Source organism: Pseudophryne corroboree, chromosome 5, assembly GCF_028390025.1.
Source record: "Pseudophryne corroboree isolate aPseCor3 chromosome 5, aPseCor3.hap2, whole genome shotgun sequence".
Lineage (NCBI taxonomy): Eukaryota > Metazoa > Chordata > Amphibia > Anura > Myobatrachidae > Pseudophryne > Pseudophryne corroboree.
This window is the reverse complement of record NC_086448.1, coordinates 522,315,001-522,328,906: the sequence shown is the minus strand read 5'-3', so window position 1 is coordinate 522,328,906 and position 13,906 is coordinate 522,315,001. Positions and strand designations below refer to the sequence as shown.

General features: G+C 45.2%; 1 protein-coding gene and 1 pseudogene across 2 annotated transcripts in view; one reads left to right on the top strand and one right to left on the bottom strand.

Moving 5' to 3' along the window:
* BMP6 (bone morphogenetic protein 6) overlaps positions 1–13,906 on the bottom strand; it is a 462,814-nt gene that overhangs the window by 39,954 nt on the left and 408,954 nt on the right. The window lies entirely within an intron of this gene.
* On the top strand, positions 9,319–9,437 carry LOC134930314 (5S ribosomal RNA; annotated as a pseudogene).

The following is a 13,906-nucleotide window of genomic DNA, read 5'->3' as shown; positions in this document are numbered from 1 at the left end:
ACCCATATCCCTAACTAAACTCTAACCTTGGAGTTCCCAAAGCCTACGGCAACACTGTACCAGGTGTACAGATCAATTCAACCCCGATACAAAAAAAGCCTTTTTTGTACGTTAATGTCACTTCTCAGCAAAGTCCAGAACCATTAAGCTAGAGGAAGCTCCCTGGACTTATACTTGCGGAGTGTTGGCCCATATAGGAGGGCGACCCGGTGTCAGTCTGGAGCCAGCTGGCGGTCCCCCGGAGCATACCTGTCCAGCCAGGACGCCGCCTCCCTCGGCGAGCCGAAGAACTTTGTCTCCCCGTCCGCCACCACGCGGAGCCTGGATGGGAACAGCATCGAGTAGGGCAGATTCAAGTCTCGAAGGCGTCTTTTGATGGGAAGGAACTGGGCCCGGTCTTTTTGAACGTCCGCTGCAAAGTCCGGAAATGCCGACACCCTGATTCCATTCCGGAGTAGAGGGCCCTTCACACGGCCCAGGCGCAGGACCGAGTCCCGATCCTTGTAGTGCAGGAACTTTGCAATAAAAGTTCGTGGCGGGGCGCCTGGGGGTAGAGGCCGGAAGGGCACCCGGTGAGCCCGCTCCACTGCGAACTGGGAGGTGAAGGATTCAGCGCCATATGCCTCTTTTAGCCAGGACTCCAGGAAATCTTCAGGATTTGCCCCCTCCTCCTTTTCGGGGAGGCCCACGAATCTCACATTGTTTCTGCGGAGTCTGCCCTCCATGTCCAGGAGTTTAGTTTGCATTGTCGCGACTTGCTGTGTGACTGCAGACACCGATCTCTGTAGAGGGCCACTGAGGTCTTCCAAATTGGAGACTCTTGTTTCGGTTTCGCCCACTCTCTCCCGTATTCGCTGGACATCCTGCCGCATCAATGAAAGATCGCACTGTACCTTCTCCATTTTGTCTGACAGACGTTGTTCGCTGGCCGCTATAGCCTCCAGGACCTGCTGGATGGAGGGGGCGGGTGGCTGTGTATTCGCCCCCGAGTCGGCCCCGGCCGAGGGATCCATTCTGGCAGGGGGGGAGGTCTTAGGTGATGGCTGCGTCGACTGGGTTGCAGGCTGTCGTGCAAACTTCTCCAATTTAGCAGCAGCAGCGCTCTGGCCGCCCCTCACCATCGTATCAATGCCCAGCACAGCTCAAAGTCTCGCTATTCAGTGTCAGGAGGTATAGCAGTAGGGCGGTAAATGCAGTATCAGCAGCTGCCGGGCACTGGGAGAGCCAGCTGCCAGGCCAGTGGGAGAAGGGGGGAACCCGGTGGATGCAGTGGAAAATAGATATAAATGTAAATCCAATATGTGATGTGTGATGTTCCAAGGGTATAGGCAGGAGAAGGGCAGCTGGGGCCAATCCAAACTCCTCCAGCCCAGCTCAATCTCACACTCACTGCGCCCTGCTGTAAGGGGAGAGGGAGGAAGCTGCAATCAAGATGGCCGCCCAGCACCTTTATTATTTCCTCCTCTCACCCTGCCCCAGCCCTCAGGGGAGCTGACTTATTGCTGTGTGGAGCCCTGGGGGTGCAGGAGTGAGGTGTCTTTCGTCCCCAAGAGCCGCCAGCCGCTGTGTCTGCCTCCGGCGCGGGATCGCGCGCACGCGCACACGCGCGCCCGGCCGAGCTCCAAAACTGAGGCCGGGGATTGAGTTGCGGCCTAGGCCCGACGTCCGGGCGGCCGCTGGCGCGGGCCGGGAGTGCTCGTTTCGGGCAGCGACTGTGCCTGCTGCCTCCCCAGTGCTGATAGGCAGGAGTGGGGACCAGGGGAGACCGCAGTGTAGAGCCCCAGGATTGAATCAGGATCTTTTTCCAGGGAGCTCCTCTGTCCCGCTGCCTAGTCCCTTGCTGCCGTGGCCACGCCCCCAAGTTGTCCCCTTTTAAAGTTCTTCAAGTAAAATAACTATAGACTCTATTATGTGCAAAATTAGAGGAGATTTTGTGTGGGAAATTTCTTCTTGGCAGCCATGTTTGATTTGCACAGTGATTTATGACAGAAGAATAATTAAGAGCATTACATTTCATTATGTTCCTTCTGGCTTCTGTATCTCTTAATTAAAAACAAACATTGTTATAGTAATTGTTCATCTACCCTCCTTTATTTCATTAGAGCATTGCTTTTAGTGCTGTTCTGTTACAGTTTAAACAATGTTCTGTTTGGCCTTTGATTAAAACATGTCTGTGTATAAAGATCGGGACAATTTTATTTTTTTTATACCGTTTAGGTCAGAAAAACTTGACACAGAAAGCAAATATAAACCTGGTGTCTTTATTATTTTACTCCTATCATTTACATATTATTTTTCTGTTATTAAGGGGTTTATTTATCAACTAGGGATTTATCCAAAGTGCAGATTTTTTTGTGGTTTTTAAAATGTCAATTTTATTAAAGGCAAAACATGACAAGTTGGGTTTATTTACAAACTGAACATGCCAGTTTTTGCCTATAATAAAACCAAATATTTTAATAATGCAAATTGACAAAAAATTGTCAATTTTAATAAATCACTAGATTATCCTTTCGAACCCAAAGGCTTGGGTCACCATATTGTATAAGGTGGTGCCTCAAAATTTTGTTTTGCTAAATTATTGTTTACTATAAATATTATTTCACTAAGTAACTAACTAACTAACTAACTAATTAAAAATGAAACAAAGTTACCTCCGAGTAACAGTTACATTATAAACAATATATAGATAAGTAGAGACTAAGGGGAGAATTCAATTAGATGCAGTAATTTACCACGAGTGAGAAAGGGTGATAGCCTCAGGCTTTAACGCCTGGGGCTATTCAGTTGGAGCCACTTAACACATAGAATCCAGGATAAGTTCCCGGACCTATAGGTTAACATGTATATAGAAATAAGGGAAACATCAGATACATCAAAACATCCCAAAAGGAATCCTCCAATATGTAAGAAATAAATAAATAAATAAACAAAAGGGATTTTTCAACCAAATTCAAACAGTGTAATATGTTATGCCGGTCACTCCCCGCCAGACAGATGCACCCCGTGTCGCCCGGGATCAGGCGTCCAGGAGATACATTTTGGATGATTCCTTTTAGGATGTTTTGATGTATCTAATATAACATCATTTATATATGATTTTTTCATAACTGTGAAGAAATGTACAGAATTTTAATTCATATTTCTCCCGTACTGTGATATACAAATGTTGCCTAGGTAACATACTGGCGTCACTTCCAGAGAACTACAAGCTATAGGAGGAGGTATGCAGCGCAGTGATCTGCCTAATTACAAGGCGGAAACAAACCACAGTGAAACGCAAGCAGTGTCTTAGGTGACCCGAATGATTCACTTCTGGGCAGCCAGGAGCAGGACATCAGAATGACGGAAATTAGATTCCGTCACCCGGAAGTGTGCCTATCAGTGGTGGAATGCAAATGGCGCCGCTGTCTATATGTATCAGCGACTCCATTTGCGTAGATGTTAGGATTTAATTGTAAAACCCACTATGCTCCCCCAGCAAATAGAGGGTAGAATAGATGGATTGCTTCTTAACAGCAATACAGAGAAATATTGATATCTTCACGATACTTTGGCTTGGAGACACTTCCTGGTTCAAAGTTCATATGCACCTCTTTAGATGTCGTACTAATTCTCTTCATAATACGTACATGTAAAAACAGGATATGCTTTCTACCATTATATGTCTGAATATTTTTAACTTAATGAATGGTCTTTTTTGATGATGATTTATGTGTATTTTTTTTATAATTATGTTAATTAATTATTGTGTCACTTCCTGTAAAGTTCCCATTGGCTAGTTCCTATTTAAATAGCATGGGTCTTCACAGTGTCCACATGTCTTGACAAAGGCTCCTACTTGAGCCGAAACGCATTGACAGAACTGGACTCTGTGACACCATATTGTTTTATCATCAGGAACTCAAGGTAAAAACCCCGGATTTTTGCTTGTTTGGGGGTCCAGACTCCTCCTCACATAGTGAACTTTTGGTCTTTTCCTTGGTTTTCCTGTTGTTTTTGCCCAATTTTTTATTACCTTGTATGTACATTTTTGGATGTTGATTCTCCCCAACTATGGGGTTTTTGTAATCAATAAACATTTTTCTGTGAACTGGTATATACCACCTTTTTTATTCTGGATATTTTTCCATTTGGATTATTTGAAAGAGATTGTCTGAGACGGTGGCATAAAAGAAACCCAGATAGGATTCACATCATTATTTTCTTCATGAGTGTGGTATGCTTATCAACTATGCAATTCACAGATAAAGATACCTTTATGTGTTTTCACACCTCCTTGCTATAAGTGAGTGGGGTACGCATCTCATACATTTTGGTGATATCCACATGGGATTTTAAGGAGTAATTAAAGAAACCTTTTTGCACATAATCCACAAGTCTTTTGTGTGAGTCGGGGTATGCGGTTGATTATCTAGAAATATCTTCACACTACCACTGGGGGATCCTATGAGCTAGATAAAGTTTGTTTCTATTTGCTGACAATACTACACATTGTTTGATTTATTGCCTCCTACATGCTTATCGAACCTAACAACCTATCAATGAGAACCCTTCTTGAGTGAAAAAAAAGATATAAGGAATACAAGAAACAAGATCTCAAGTACGTATGAGGAACGTATAATTTCCTTTTATTTTTATATTAGTAGCGCTTATACGAGTTATCTTTTCCCTTATTTCTATATACATTCTGAGTTTGGTGGGTGTGGTGACACCTGTGTAGGGAACTGATCTTGTTAAAGCTGTTATTTTTGCGCACATCTTTGGGTCATCAATAAATAGTTTTGTATCTATGGATTAACATGGCCACAGTACCCGAATCAAGCTATTTATCTGGGATTTCTTTTTCAAGCCATTAAGTGTTGGCTGCCTTCTGGCTAACTGAATAGCCCCACTGCTTTAATTAGGCCACTGTAAATTACCACAATTGAATTCCCCTTTGACTGAAAAAGGTTTAGAGCTCTCAGGGGTCTATTCATGAAGCAGTGAAAAGTGTGGAGAAGTGAGCCAGTGGAGAAGTTGGCCATGGCAACCAATCAGCATTGACGTAACATTTATAATTTGCATACTATAAAATTATACAGAGCAACTGATTGGTTGCCATCTCAACTTGTTTATTTCTCCACTCTTTTCACTGCTTCATGAATAGACCCCTCAGTCTCTATTCCCCACTTTCAGATTACAAGTAGCTATTATACCATTTCCAGTCAGCAGATTGAAATCAATTCTGCTTTTTCCACTGGCTACTTGTCAGACAATTGTTTATAGACAGCGTAAGGAAGTGCTGCATGAGAAGTTAGCATCTTTCATGCAGTGCTGGAGAGGTAAGTTTCTCCTGGTTTCTACATCATGGAAGAAAATACAATAATCAACAATGCATCCTCAGTAAAGGCTTGCACTGGAAGCACAGGTGCTCAGGGTTGGACTGGCCCACAGGGGTACAGGGAACTCCCCCCCCCCCCCCCCGGTAGGCCCCACTGCCTGGGCCCCCACCTCCTCTTGGAATCAGGCTCCGCAGACTGTGCACTTGAATTATACATATGTTACCTTATACTGCACAGGACTATAGTATATTTTCTACAGGACATTGCTTTTACTAATCTGGTACATTTTCATGCATGTACTAGCTGTATTTACTATATATATATATATTCTCCAAATAATAGAGTCACTCCTGGACTACCAACTCGGTGAAAAATCAAGGTGCTTTAATCTTCAACGTTTCGGGGTACTGCCCCCCGTCATCAGGACACACATAACACATAACACATAACATAACCGTTATGTGTGTCCTGATGACGGGGGGCAGTATCCCGAAACGTTGAAGATTAAAGCACCTTGATTTTTCACCGAGTTGGTAGTCCAGGAGTGACTCTATTATTTGGAGAATATGACTGAGGTTGGCAGGCCTCTAGAGAGCACCCTGGCAGGTTATTGATATTTTTCCGTGGAGTGCCGGCTGTTCGAGTTGTATATATATAATATATATATATCAAGGGGCCCAGACCATGCTCTCCATAATGGTAAGCCAAACTTCTGTGGAGATTAGCCGTGCCCCTAAACATGGGCCTCTACCCCTGCATTCCCCTGGTGGGCCCTTCATGCCCCAGTGCGACACTGCTGGTGCTTGTAAAAATAAGAATTTACTTACCGATAATTCTATTTCTCATAGTCCGTAGTGGATGCTGGGAACTCCGTAAGGACCATGGGGAATAGCGGCTCCGCAGGAGACTGGGCACAAAAAGTAAAAGCTTTAGACTAGCTGGTGTGCACTGGCTCCTCCCCCTATGACCCTCCTCCAAGCCTCAGTTAAGATACTGTGCCCGGACGAGCGTACATAATAAGGAAGGATCTTGAATCACGGGTAAGACTCATACCAGCCACACCAATCACACCGTACAACTCGTGATCTGAACCCAGTTAACAGTATGATAACCGTAGGAGCCTCTGAAAAGATGGCTTCCAACAATAAACAACCCGATTTGTTTGAAACAATAACTATATACAAGTATTGCAGACAATCCGCACTTGGGATGGGCGCCCAGCATCCACTACGGACTATGAGAAATAGAATTATCGGTAAGTAAATTCTTATTTTCTCTGACGTCCTAGTGGATGCTGGGAACTCCGTAAGGACCATGGGGATTATACCAAAGCTCCCAAACGGGCGGGAGAGTGCGGATGACTCTGCAGCACCGAATGAGAGAACTCCAGGTCCTCCTCAGCCAGGGTATCAAATTTGTAGAATTTAGCAAACGTGTTTGCCCCTGACCAAGTAGCTGCTCGGCAAAGTTGTAAAGCCGAGACCCCTCGGGCAGCCGCCCAAGATGAGCCCACCTTCCTTGTGGAATGGGCTTTTACAGATTTTGGCTGTGGCAGGCCTGCCACAGAATGTGCAAGTTGAATTGTACTACAAATCCAACGAGCAATCGTCTGCTTAGAAGCAGGAGCACCCAGCTTGTTGGGTGCATACAGTATAAACAGCGAGTCAGATTTTCTGACTCCAGCCGTCCTGGAAACATATATTTTCAGGGCCCTGACTACGTCCAGCAACTTGGAGTCCTCCAAGTCCCTAGTAGCCACAGGTACCACAATAGGTTGATTCATGTGAAACGCTGAAACCACCTTAGGGAGAAATTGAGGACGAGTCCTCAATTCCGCCCTATCCGAATGAAATATCAGGTAAGGGCTTTTATAGGATAAAGCCGCCAATTCTGATACGCGCCTGGCTGAAGCCAGGGCCAACAGCATTACCACTTTCCATGTGAGATATTTAAAATCCACTGTGGCAAGTGGTTCAAACCAATGTGATTTTAGGAACCCTAAAACTACATTGAGATCCCAAGGTGCCACTGGAGGCACAAAAGGGGGCTGTATATGCAGTACCCCTTTGACAAACGTCTGAACTTCAGGCACTGAAGCCAGTTCTTTCTGGAAGAAGATCGACAGGGCCGAAATTTGAACCTTAATGGATCCTAATTTTAGGCCCATAGACAATCCTGCTTGCAGGAAATGTAGGAAACGACCCAGTTGAAATTCCTCCGTAGGGGCCTTCTTGGCCTCACACCACGCAACATATTTTCGCCAAATGCGATGATAATATTTTGCAGTTACATCCTTCCTGGCCTTGATCAGGGTAGGGATGACTTCATCTGGAATGCCTTTTTCCTTCAGGATCCGGCGTTCAACCGCCATGCCGTCAAACGCAGCCGCGGTAAGTCTTGGAACAGACAAGGTCCCTGCTGGAGCAGGTCCTTCCTTAGAGGTAGAGGCCACGGGTCCTCCGTGAGCATCTCTTGCAGCTCCGAGTACCAAGTTCTTCTTGGCCAATCCGGAGCCACGAGTATCGTTCTTACTCCTCTCCTTCTTATGATTCTCAGTACTTTTTGTATGAGAGGAAGAGGAGGGAACACATATACCGACTGGAACACCCACGGAGTTACCAGAGCGTCCACCGCTATTGCCTGAGGGTCCCTTGACCTGGCGCAATATCTGTCCAGTTTCTTGTTGAGACGGGACGCCATCATGTCCACCTTTGGTTTTTCCCAACGGTTTACAATCACTTGGAAGACTTCTGGATGAAGTCCCCACTCCCCCGGGTGGAGGTCGTGTCTGCTGAGGAAGTCTGCTTCCCAGTTGTCCACTCCCGGAATGAACACTGCTGACAGTGCTATCACATGATTTTCCGCCCAGCGGAGAATCCTTGCAGCTTCTGCCATTGCCCTCCTGCTTCTTGTGCCGCCCTGTCTGTTTACGTGGGCGACAGCCGTGATGTTGTCCGACTGGATCAATACCGGTTGACCCTGAAGCAGAGGCCCCCGTGCTGACGTAGCACTACCTGAGATAGTGCTACTCCGACCTCTAACTGTTCCCTGGACCTTGCCCTTATCAGGAGATCGTCCAAGTAAGGGATAATTAATACGCCTTTTCTTCGAAGAAGAATCATCATTTCGGCCATTACCTTGGTAAAGACCCGTGGTGCCGTGGACAATCCAAACGGCAGCATCTGAAACTGATAATGACAGTTTTGTATCACAAACCTGAGGTACCCTTGGTGAGAAGGGTAGATTGGGACATGGAGATAAGCATCCTTGATGTCTAGAGATACCATATAGTCCCCTGAGTGACTCCATCTTGAATTTGAACCTTTTTATGTAAGTGTTCAAAGATTTTAGATTTAAAATTGGTCTCACCGAGCCATCCGGCTTCGGTACCACAAACAGCGTGGAATAATACCCCTTTCCCTGTTGTAGGAGGGGTACCTTGATTATCACCTGCTGGGAATACAGCTTGTGAATAGCTTCCAATACTGCCTCCCTGTCGGAGGGAGACGTTGGTAGAGCAGACTTCAGGAACCGGCGAGGGGGAGACGTCTCGAATTCCAATTTGTACCCCTGTGTTACTACCTGCAGGATCCAGGGGTCCACTTGCGAGTGAGCCCACTGCGCGCTGAAATTCTTGAGACGGCCCCCCACCGTGCCCGAGTCTGCTTGCAGAGCCCCAGCTACCTCAAATAAGGTAGCAATAGGATGTGTCATTTAACCACAGGGACATCCAGCTGATTTATAAATCTTTAGGGTTTTTTTTCAGTCACAGGATTATCACTAGGATTACTATATGGGGGCAAAAGACACCCATTAGAATACGGTGTGCCTTTCCATTGCACTAGACACCCATTAGTTTACGGTGTGCCTTTCTACTGCACAGTATCATTTACATTGTATCCAAGGGGGCAGTCCCGGTCAGACTATCTCAGTCATGAAATTTGCCTGAGGCAACCACATACTGGAATTGATTGCACAAACTGGAGATTTACTCACCTACGGTCAAACCGCACTGAGTATGCCCAACCTCGTCTGATCTTGGAAGCCATACACTGCAGGGCCTGGTCAGTACCCGGTTGGGAGACCACCAGGGAATACTAGGTACCGTAGGTATTTTATTCTCATACCATCTGAGTCGTTCCAGTTCTCTGTGTAGCCCCAGGCATTTCACAAAAAAAATTTCTGACAAGGGATAGCTGAACCCAATGGAGCAAATTTACTCCCACAAATATCTTTCAAGTCTGAAACAAAGTAATTTTGGACATTAAAGGGAGTAAACATATTTTCGCCTTCCCAATCTTTATCGCCCCAAATTTATAACAAATTATTTACATTCGCCTCCTCCCTTATAGTAAGTGTATCTTAATAAAAGTTAAGTATTAATTCACTCATAATTTCATAATTTTTCACATATATTTTTTCTAAGTGTGCCCTGGAAAAGGCATATAGCAGCTCTTTGTCTTTTGCTCTTTTCTTAAGACCACATTTCCGATGTGGGAGGGATACCATTCCTCAGGTCCAATCCATGTTACGGCATGCCAAGCCAAGTAACATCGAAGCATTGGGACCAGATACAAGAGAAATTATTCTAAGAAACAGGACAATTGTTCCTGTCTCAGACTGGTGAGGGCACAGTCAACAATCTTTACTAGTGTTGTGTATGAATAGACCACAGGTTCTCAAACTCGGTCCTCAGGACCCCACACAGTGCATGTTTTCCAGGTCTCCTCACAGAATCACAAGTGAAATCATTTGCTCCACCTGTGGACCTTTTAAAATGAGTCAGTGAATAATGAATACACCTGTGCACCTGCTGGGTTACCTGCAAAACATGAACTGTGTGGGGTCCTGAGGACCAAGTTTGAGAACCACTGGAATAGACAATCCAAGGGGATGGACTTTGACCATACAGGGACAAGTTCCAAGTCTCAATAAGCATCAGTGACCAATCGCCAGCCACTGATATAAATGTATGCCCTAATCCTCTTCCAACGATAGCATGTTGAGCCTTCAGAAAACACATCTTATCTCCACAATGAACAGCACCACACATTTATGTTGCTAAAAAGGTACAAGACATAAACAAATGTAAAAAAACATCTGCTTTTATGTAATACCAGCTGCTTAGATTAGGTTTCGGACTTTGGCTGCATAATAAGAACCAAAGGACACGGTCTTCTCATCAAGAGTGTAATTGTAAAACAGTAGCTCTGTTTTTCAGTTTAAGATATACACCAGAGGAATATCTTATGTTTCTTGGAAACAAATTCAGAAATCAGAATACTCTGTTAAATTTCCCATTTTTTACAGCTAATAGATAGTGCTACATGAGTATCATTAATCATTGTGCAATGTTTTCCTGCTGTGTGATAGAAAAACAGGTAACTGCACCTGCAGCCAGTAGTTCTCCTTCCTGTTTCTGTGCAGCCTCCCATAGAGAACATCATAAAACAGGCCTGCTAGGCTTCCATCGGTCCATGCTTCTTCACTGAAAAATGTTTGCCATTATATATTGTCACTAAGGGGTCTATTCAAGGGGTCTATTCACGAAGCAGTGAAAAAAGCGGAGAAGTGAGCCAGCGGAGAAGTTGCCCATGGCAACCAATCAGCTGCTATGTATAATTTTATACAATGCACTTTATAAATTTTACCCCTGGGTACTCCGGTTTCCTCCCACAATCTAAAAATATACTGCTAGGTTAATTGGCTTCTGACAAACTTAACCCTAGTATGAATGTGTGTGCATATAAATGTGGTAGGGAATATAAGCCTCATTCTGAGTTGATCGCTAGCTGCTTTCGTTCGCAGCGCGGCGTTTAGTTGAAAAAGTTGCACTTCTGTGCATGCGTATGGTGCGCACTGTGCACGCGCGTCGTACTTTCACAAAAACCAATGTAGTTTCACACAAGGTCTAGCGACGATTTTCAGTCGCACTAAATTGTTAGCTCCACTGGCGCAGGGACTGATGTGAATGGCCAAATATTCTCTGTAAAGCGCTACAGAATAAGTGTGCACTATATACTGTAAATAACTGGTAATAAATAAATACCTCAGCACTCACTGGCTCACTTCTCCGCTCTTTTCACTGCTTCATGAATAGAAACCTAAATGGTGTGACTAATAATGCATAGGCTCTCCTTTATCGCGAGTGTGATTATACAGAGCTGTGGCGTCTCTTTCCCTATCTTTTAAACAATCCTCTCTCCAAAACGTGGATCCTTGATTCTATAAACTCTTATCTTGCCACCAACTCCCCCCAGGACACCTCCGTCATTAACCACTGGTGCACCTTTAAGGCTGTTACTCGTGGTGCAGCAATCCAAGCTGGTGCCACCCTCAAGAAACAAGCCCTCCAGTTACAGTCGAAACTGGAAGCCGAATTATTGGATCTTGAATCACGCAATATGGCTACTACCTCTAGAAACCTCAAGAAAGAACTCTCCAATGTTCGTAGCCAACTCCAAAAATTGCTTCTTGCCCGTACGCAAGCGGCTTTAAACAGATTGAGACAAAAGTTCTATCTTCTGGGTAACAAATCTGGTAGGATGTTAGCCCGTAAACTCTGTGCTCAGCAAGCTAGGAACAGGATCAAATTTATTTACTCCCCCTCTAAACGGATGGACCTCAGTCCCAGAGATATCACAAATCACTTTGCACATTACTACGCTAAACTTTACAATTTACTGTCTCATTCCTCTACCTCTCAGCCAACCCCTCTCTCTATCTCTTCTTTTCTGGACAATCTTTCTTTCCCCACACTCAATCAGGAGCAACTGTCCGCCCTTAATGCCCCCATGGACTCCTGCTGAGGTTGCCGCAGCCGTTAAGTCCTCTCCCCGCAACAAGGCCCCAGGCCCGGACGGGTTCGTCTCTGATTTCTATGCCTCGTTCCTTGATGTTCTTTCCTCCCACCTGACTGCCCTCTTTAACAGTTTCTCTGATCATGGAGTTTTACCGGCAGAACTTCTAGAAGCACGAATAGTTACTATACCCAAACCCGGCAATGACCCTGCTTATGTACACAACTACCATCCCATTGCCCTGCTTAACACCGATATCAAACTTTGCGCCAAATTGATTGCGTCACGAGTGAACCGATTTCTGCCATTGCTGGTACACCCGGATCAGACTGGTTTTGTCCCGGGCTGACAGGCGTCGGACAATACGCGCAGAGTTTTTAACTTGATTGATTCTCTCTCTACAGATCAGGGCCTTCTCCTGCTATCCTTGGATGCTGAGAAGGCCTTCGATAGACTAAATTGGTCCTATATGCGTGAAGTCCTTCTCCGATTTGGCTTTAAGGATCGTATCCTATCCTCTAATTTAGCATTATATAGCTCTCCTTCGGCCCGGGTGTTCAGCAATGGTTTTCTATCCGACCCTTTCCCAATCACAAATGGCACCAGACAGGGCTGCCCCCTTTCCCCCCTGATATTTGTTTTGTCAATTGAACCCCTGCCTATTACAATTCGTGATAATCCCCACTTTCCGGCTCTACAGTTCGGCTCCTCCCGCCATAAATTAAGCCTTTTTGCGGACGACGTTCTTCTCTTTATTTATGACCCTTCCACTACTCTTCCTCTTCTGACCTCTATTTTAGATGCCTTTAGCTTAGCCTCCTATTACAAACTCAACATCACAAAGACTGACGCCCTGCCCATTAACCTCTCCCACACTCTTTCAACCCTCCAATCCTCATTTCCCTATAACTGGCAGAATAATTTGATAAAATACTTAGGTGTCCATATCCCTATTCGCACTCCCGATGTCTTCACCTATAATCTTTCCCCTCAATTAGTTACATTAGAGGCTTTATCAAAATCCTGGGCGGCATACAAAGTCTCCTGGCTAGGACGTATGGCTGCATTCAAAATGTCCCTCCTGCCCAAACTGATGTACCTGTTCCGCACGATCCCATATACTTTCCCAAAAAAAGCCCTTCAGACTTGTTCTTCTATATTGACCAAGTATGTCTGGTCTTCTAAACCGCCTTTACTGGCTCACTCCAGAATGATATTACCAAGAGCTTTAGGAGGACTCTATTTACCCAGCATCTCTCTATACCAGGAGGCTTCCCTATTACCTTCCCTTAAACATTATTTTACTACTGATTCTCTAGTATCTTGGGCGGGACTGGAAGAAACCCAAGCCCGCTCAGTCCCCCTTGCGGATCTTTTCCGCATTCACAAGATGCTCCGACCTGCCCTTCCACATCTTCTTCCATCCACGCAAGCCTCGCTTAAAACTTGGGACAATGTACCCGCCGTCCTGTTGTCGCCCGCATGCTGTATCGCCCAGGTCTCCATTACCACCCTCTCAGCGATAATCCCTCATCTAAATCTTTCCAAATGGAGACAGCTGGGCATACTGTGTCTGGGAGATATATTGAATGGACTTTTCATGTTGTCCTTCCCAGCACTCCAACAGAAATTCTCCCTTCCTGCTCAGGAACTTTTACACTATTTTCATGTCGCGCATGGTGGAAATAGATCCCTACCACTTTACTAACTCTAGATTCCACCTCACAAGTCCTTTTCTCTCGGCTTTCTTTAAATAAATCCAGGGGCGATGTCTCATTCTGG